Below are 8,148 nucleotides of genomic sequence, written 5' to 3'. Positions count from 1 at the left end.
CTTAGACAACTTTTTAGTGGAGTCCGGAACATGTTGAAATATAAGAAAGCTATTGTGCATTAGTAGATGATAAACATGTGTACTATTTATATTTATGTGTTGATATTTACAATGATAAAATTTAAAATTCATCGGTCCGTTTCTGATTCAAACGGACTGTACAGTAGGATGTGCCTCATAGCACCAGAACAGATAAAAGATGCATCACTAGACCAGATGAAGGATGCATCACTAGAACAGATAAAAGATGCAGAACCAGAACAAATGAAGGATGCAGTAACAGAACAGATAACAGGTGCAGCACAAGAACAGGCGAAGGATGCAGTAACAGAACAGATGAAGGGTGCTGCACCAGAACAGATGCAGGTTGGATCCATGGAACTGATGAAAGATGAGTTTCCAGAACAGTCAATTTCTGGACAATCAAATCAAAGAAAGGTTGAAATTTGAATTAGGTAACGAAAACGTGCATCCACAAGTCCTGCCTGTTCCAGCCTTGAGAATTGTGATCATCTGAGATTGTGTACCCAGAGTGAATCATATAAGCGCATTTCCTACCGCTAATAAGGTTTCATGTTGTTGTGTCAGTGTCAAGGTATTGTGACAACCTGTACAGCCGCAGGATGCATAGACTTAAGATGTTCATTGCCAGATGTTAATAGTCATGATGTGTCGTTTCAAACTCTTTTAGGTCACATCTTTATTCTGACAAACGTTTAATTGTGCCTTGTCCTTCAAGACTTACGAATAATGTGTAGGATCTGGCTTATTGTGTAAGAACTGAAAGTAACCGCTGTTTGTACTCTCAAACACTATTGCAAGAATGCTGAGCATAAAATATCATTTTCACCCACTGCCAAAGACATATTGATTTTCAATGTTTATAACAAAAATTCAAAATACGTACATTGTAAAACATTACATAATCGTATATAATATATACATACTTTTCATAACATGCGTCAATGTCTACAATCACGCAATAAATCTTGTGATTTATAATAAATATGTTTTATGATATTATGAAAGTATTGGGTATCCCCTTTTCTGAATATAAAGAACTTATTCTGAACAGTATTTTCAGGAATGTTACTGAGCACATGAGTCATTTTCAAAAAAATTGAGCATAACATTTTGTGATTTTATTTTGAAACACGAATGCCTTTTCCTGTGTTGTCCCTGGCGACATAAGATATGGTCACTCCACCAATAGACAATGGGCAGGATAATGCTAAAATTAGAAACTTACCTTATCGTACCTCGGGGCGATCAATTGTACTTGGGGCGGCGCCAAGCGCCTGTAGCAGCTGCAAGGTAACATGCACAATATATTATCTGATAATACTCTGTAATAGTCTGGCTGGTTGGTCTGCTGCATGTTATGTTTACTTTCAGTGAAAAACTGAACGTTCATCTTGTATAGATACAAATCTGGCTGTGGAATATCTGTAACGCAAAACACGTTATGCTGCACAGTTGTTGTAGCTGTCGCTTAAGTTTTACCCTTGTATCAGCTCTGCTTATGAAAGCTGTTGTTTAAGGCTGCACCGTTATAACAGCTGTGGTGTGAGGTTATAGCGTTATAACAGCTGTTGTGTAAGGTTGTACCGTTATAACACAGCTGTTGTGAAAGGTTGTACCGTTATAAAAGCTGTTGTTTGAGGTTGCATCGTTATGACAGCTGTTGTGTAAGGTTGTACCGTAATAACAGCTGTTGTGTAAGGTTGTACCGTAATAACAGCTGTTGTGTAAGGTTGTACCGTTATAACACAGCTGTTGTGAAAGGTTGTACCGTTATAACACAGCTGTTGTGTAAGGTTGTACCGTAATAACAGCTGTTGTGTAAGGTTGTACCGTTATAACACAGCTGTTGTGAAAGGTTGTACCGTTATAAAAGCTGTTGTTTGAGGTTGCATCGTTATGACAGCTGTTGTGTAAGGTTGTACCGTAATAACAGCTGTTGTGTAAGGTTGTACCGTAATAACAGCTGTTGTGTAAGGTTGTATATATTACAAAACACACATTGCAATCATTTGTTAATTATTAAGCGTACGGGCGCATTCGATATTTTACTGATTAAATGAACAACCGATCGATGTTCCATTGAATTATCCTGATGATAGATACACAATAATCTATACGCGTGTGAATAAACTTTATTGCCAAGCCCAGGTTGTTCGGTTCGTTACTGTCCTTCTTTAATTTAGCATCACATGCATTGATACATTACTGATACTTGTAACGTATGCAATAGTAATAACCAAGTCGACATGAAGCAGGACCTCCCAGATTGTTATCAGATGAGGTATCGGACGAACGCGGTGTCACTCTTTACAATGGAGTATGTGAAACACGAGGTGTGAATGGTACGGGTGAAGAGGTCTGGGAAATGTGTCAGTCTTTACCATGGAGTTTGTGAAACACGAGGTGTGAATGGTACGGGTACAGAGGTCTGGGAAATGTGTCAGTCTTTACCATGGAGCTTGTGAAACACGAGGTGTGAATGGTACGGGTGAAGAGGTCGGGGAAATGTGTCGGTCTTTACCATGGAGTTTGTGAAACGCGAGGTGTGAATGGTACGGGCGAAGAGGTCTGAGTCATTGAGTACCATTTGTACAACCCCAATATGTAAAATCAAGACAGCGTTTACAACCTAACTCAAAACGTAGAACAATAACTTAACGTGTGAAGAATTAACGCCAAATGTGAAAAAGACGTCCTGAAAGCAGTCTCTAAAAACCAAACGCAAGTGTAAATAAATTTGTTAACGCAATTTGTAACAGATTAAGGAAATGTGTAAAATGCAGCGTTATTGTTTGTTTATAAGTCGTGACGACTGAAATTCAGAGGGCAATATGAAGTGCATGTTGTCACAAACATTGCGAAGTCTGAGTTTTGTTATAAAGAAGTCGCTGTTTCCAAATTTGTGATGAAGAGATTTCAATTGCAATCCCTAATATATAAACCTAAAACTGGATTTGACATTTTGCGTTATGTGTTGGTCGTGTTGCGTTAAATACATCTTTTACACACTGCGAAAATGCTTTACATCTTTTTGCTTTAAACTTTTATATATTGGGTTAGCTTTTTACATATTGTCTAGATATTTTACATCTTTGGGTTGTACACCCTTATCACAACAGGAGGTAGCCGTGACAAGACTGTCAAGTGTCGGAACACCCACACCCCCATGCCCCAGTGTAGCTGATATTGCTGAACGACTGTGGTAGAGTTGATGTGTTGCACCAGCAGTGAACTCTGAAACCTGAATGATGTCACATTTCATTATGTACGTCTTGCTCTCAATTTACAAATTTACAAAAAATACAACCCCAAAACCCAACAGAACTCGTGTTGACCAGTGTTAGCACATATTAACTGGTGGACGTGATACAGTCAAGCGTTCGCGGCCTTCGCATCCATGACGCCATCATAAAAGTAAAATACATTCACTTTCATTTATTGATTCAATCTTGAATTACGAGGTACTGTGCTGGACATATTCACTCGGCATTGGTCGTATATATGTTGTATGACCTGAGCCAGTTCTCTTGTCTGTTGTTGATACATGGCGTGTTGTGAGTAACACATCCTCGGTAGACTAAGGTCACACAAAGTGACCTTGCGCAACACAAACCAGCGTGCAGTTCTGTCACAGTGTAGAGCCTTCTCAGAGACTTTGTGGAAATACATTCAATCGGAGGCCGTACTATGAAATTATCTATGTGCCAGTCTGTGCAAACAGTAAGGACCGCCATTTAAATTTACGAAAATATCCGATGTTTGCAGCAATACCTAGGGGCGTCTTTGTCTGCTGAAGGTGATAACTGGAGTTACATCAAGGACTATTTGGAACAGGACAAGACACTGAACATGAATGCCGTTCCTTGTGTACGTAAAATTGTTTCTGCATTCTAATGGTTTAAGAGGTAAAAGAGCATGTCCTATCTAAGCTGCTTCTACTTTTCCAGTCTTTTCTACATTTCATCAATATTTTTCGTCACCTCCAGATTTCTTCATACCTCATTAGTTTCAAATGCTTTCGTCTCTTCATTCGTTACTCTACAGGTGAATAGTAAATAATAACGACCTGTCACCCTGGTTTTATTGTGAAGTCCGATATCTAATATTGACCTTACGGTTTATTTATGGAATGGAATGTGAATGTGAATGTGAAAAATAACATTCACCGCAAGCAAACATTTCATGCATTGGCACACTGACTGTTCGCACGTGGACATGTCCAGCTAGTGGTTTGACATGGAACTGACGAGACACGAAATTAACAGCTGCTGACTAATCAATAAATATGTTTTTTAAATAGAAAAGTATTAAGCTTGAAATCGACCTGGTACACAGTGAAATATATTAAAATCTGATGTCACCTGTCACATTCACACACGTGTTTCCAGGATGTATCATTCAATGGAATTCCAAACCCCATATCTGTGTCATAACAGGTGTAGATTTTAAACCCTGTCTGTCACGTGAGTGACACGACTGTGTGTACGCATGTATACGGTCACATCAATAACACCACTCGGACGGGTGAGGAGGGCTGAAGGGGGAATGTGTGTGTGTGTGTATGTATGTATGTGTGTGTGTGTGTGTGTGTGTGTGTGTGTGTGTGTGTGTGTGTGTGTGTGTGTGTCCTGGTTTGGATCATATATCTTACAGATCTGATACTGATTGTGCGCGCTTTTGCCACCGCCTTTCCAACTCCTACCATGGCTTAAGCACAGTCATCCGAAAGGATGGACGCCCAGGTGGACGCCCAGGTGGACGCCCATCCGGAGGCGATGACACAACTAAAAGAAGTGCAACAGTGCTGAACCCCGTCACACTTGTACCCACCCCGCTATGTACATAATATAACGGGAGGCCAGAATTCAGAGACGAACTGACTTGCAGACCTGCGTAATCATTCTATGTGTGAGGTAATTAACAGATGTTAATTATATCACACTTATATTTATATCACATTACCTTCATTCAAGGACTGATACCAGATGAATGTATAGTTATTGCACGGAAACACGCTGTGTAAAGGCCGGGATGTAGATGACCACAGTAATGTCACTGCCGCTGAGTGTCTTGTCACCGCTGTGTCCAACAAGCCAAACATGCTACATGTGCACATTGTCCTGATTGTGACTTGGATGTGCGGTGAGTAATACTTGGAAACAACTTGTCATGGTGTACATGATTGTGTTTCACGAGGATGCGAGGAGGTCTCAGCAGCAGTGCTTCAACAAAGCTTTTTTGAATTATTCGGGGCAGCACACACGAGTACACCACATGGTCTGTTTGTTGTGAATGACACTATTTCTTTATTAAATACTATTTCGTTTCCTTACAGCAAATCCTTTTCCACTCATCAGTTACAGTTTTAAATATTTCAGGTGCTAGTTTTCTTTATAGCCGTCACTTTCTGTTGCTACTCGTTCTGAAAACGTTACCTGTGTCAGGAGAGCGAACGAGAATTATCTCATCAGTAACTAAGGCTTGTCAAAGGAGCAGTGAAATAAATAGTTTTGCCAAGAAGCCTATCTTCATTTGGCATTATCGGCCATGCTGGCTAAGGCGCCAGGCCAGGGATCCAGCGAACTTGTGGTGATGGGATCGAGCACACCTGTGACCGGTTGCAAAAACGTTGGAGTCAGCTTTGTGTGCAGACTCTTTCAGTGCTGTCACGGGAGACCGTTAAATCATATAGCAACTTGAACACTCAGATCTGATGTCATCGACAATGGCGTCATTGACCCTGGTCTATATATTGTACTCACAGCTGCAGTATTACAAGCCAGAAGGTACATCGCCCGTAATGTTGTATACGTTCTACTGATGCACTCGCTACAATGGATTCTATTTCATCAGATATACTCAGGGTTATGGAATGGTTTGGTTGCTTTTATTACCTACAGCTAACGAGGGAATAAACCCATATATTGCAGCCATCAGAAAAGAAGAAATACATGAAAGGCATTCAGTTTTTGGTCATATTTGTTATAAATGTGATGATTAATCTGTATATTTATTGCCACCACCTTTCTAATTCATGTCGATAACTGGTTGGTAAGTGCTATGCGGAAGGCTGACAACGTGGATGTCTGACGACGGGGACGATAACAATGCTTCATGAACAGGATTATAGCGAAAGCGTTTGTCAGGCCGTACTGGCCAGAATTCACGAGGCCAAACTGGAACAAGTCTTCATCAGGTGGCATGCTGTGGCAAAACATTAACTTTAGCCTACCTGAATCTTCATCAACTCCGCCGAGAGCGCCATAAATGCTTTCATCAATAAAACTGCATGACTTTGGACGTTGGCCGTATGTATTGAAAACGAGGTCCACTGTAATGGTTAGCGAGTACACGACGCACCAAGTAGCTCCAGCCATTCATTAGCGCTGATATAGAACATGGCATATGATCAGTTGAGATACGTAGGCTGATTTAACAAAGTTTTTATATATTTACATTGCTGTCAGTACAACCAGGAGTCTTGCAGTTTGATGACAAATTACTCAACCATTCTCAATAATAATAGACACTTAGGCTGTTGTAAAGTGAATTCCTAATCATTCAGTCTACCTGAATGGCAGAATCAGAATTCCTAATCGTTCAGTCTACCAGAGCAGCAGAATCAGAATTCCTAATCATTCAGTCTACCTGAACGGCAAAATCAGAATTCCTAATCAGTCAGTCTACCAGAACGGCAGAATCAGAATTCCTAATCAGTCAGTCTACCAGAAAGGCAAAATCAGAATTCCTAATCATTCAGTCTACATGAACGGCAGAATCAGAATTCCTCGTAGACGTCGAAACTGCCATTAAAGCATCATTGTCTGCATGGCTACGTCTCCTGATTCGAAGATGAGACAACACATTTCTGACGTAAACAAAGCTTAGGATTTGATTCGTGCTGTTCACTTAATTCAATGTATTCAATGTATTCCAAGACGCGGCGTCCGTCTCTCTGAAACACTGATGTACTCATGCCAGTAATGCTTGTCACACCCCAGCAAAAAGTCAGAAATTGCCGAGGAGATGGACCAGCTACGAAATGCTCCAAAGTTTTGCACATGCATGTATAAACTGGAACATTCATAAACTCGAACATTCACTCAAATACAACTTGTCAACCCAGTAGCATGTAAAGCACGTACTTTTTATAAAATGATACCTGTGCGTGATTCGATACACACATATCGCATGATCAGTCTGCAACTTAACGTATGCAAAAGAAGTGTTCAGTGAATTAAGAAACTCCCTCGAACACAACAGTCTGTAACTCCAAGGAAATCCACGCAACGTGATGACTGTGTTCTCTTCCTTTTGGTACATCGCATCCGCCATTTGTCTTCATAGTCACTGAGGGACAGATGGGGTCACCTTATTAACGTCCGACTTAGCCGTCAAACTGTGAACATCTGACTGCTTGAAAGAGGCTACAGAGCTAGAAGACCAGTGCGTCGACCGTTCCTGACTGCAGAACAGGAACATCAAACTGCACCTTTGGCGTCACTTCACCTTTCTTGCGACACAGGATCGATAGACTGGCGTGAGTACGTCGAGTAAAAGGAGAAAGGTTCAGGGATGACTGTGTTGATGGTTTCATTCAGGGTGCAGGTGGATCTGTACTTGTGTGTATGTGTTAATGGTCGTCCTCATCGTGCTCGAACAGTTGATGATTTCCTGACGAGGGAACAGACTATACCCATTAATCCCATCGAGCAGATGTGGGACTGTATGGACCGTCAAATAAGGAAAATGGACCCTCCTCCATCAAATATAGACGATTTGGAGACATCATTGATGATACGTTGGAAGCGGTGGTCTTACAATATATCAACAAACTCATTAACAGCATGTCAAACCGGATTATCGCCCTTACTGACGCGCAAGGGGGAGCAACGCGTTACTGACATTACACAATCCGACTCTTTTATTATCAGTGTTTTGACAATACACATTTCATTTTGTAAAGTCCACATTGCCCCAAACTGTTGACATTACGTCTTAGCAACTCTATACGCATTCTTTATTTAACGCCAGTAACTTCCCTGTAGAGGCACTTGATTGGCTTGTGTCGCACGGCCATGCACTTATGATGGCGGGAGTTAATGCGGGTATTATATCATTTCT

The sequence above is a fragment of the Haliotis asinina genome, chromosome 8, assembly GCF_037392515.1.
Source record: "Haliotis asinina isolate JCU_RB_2024 chromosome 8, JCU_Hal_asi_v2, whole genome shotgun sequence".
In the NCBI taxonomy this organism is placed as follows: Eukaryota; Metazoa; Mollusca; class Gastropoda; order Lepetellida; family Haliotidae; genus Haliotis; species Haliotis asinina.
This window is presented reverse-complemented; position numbering follows the sequence as displayed.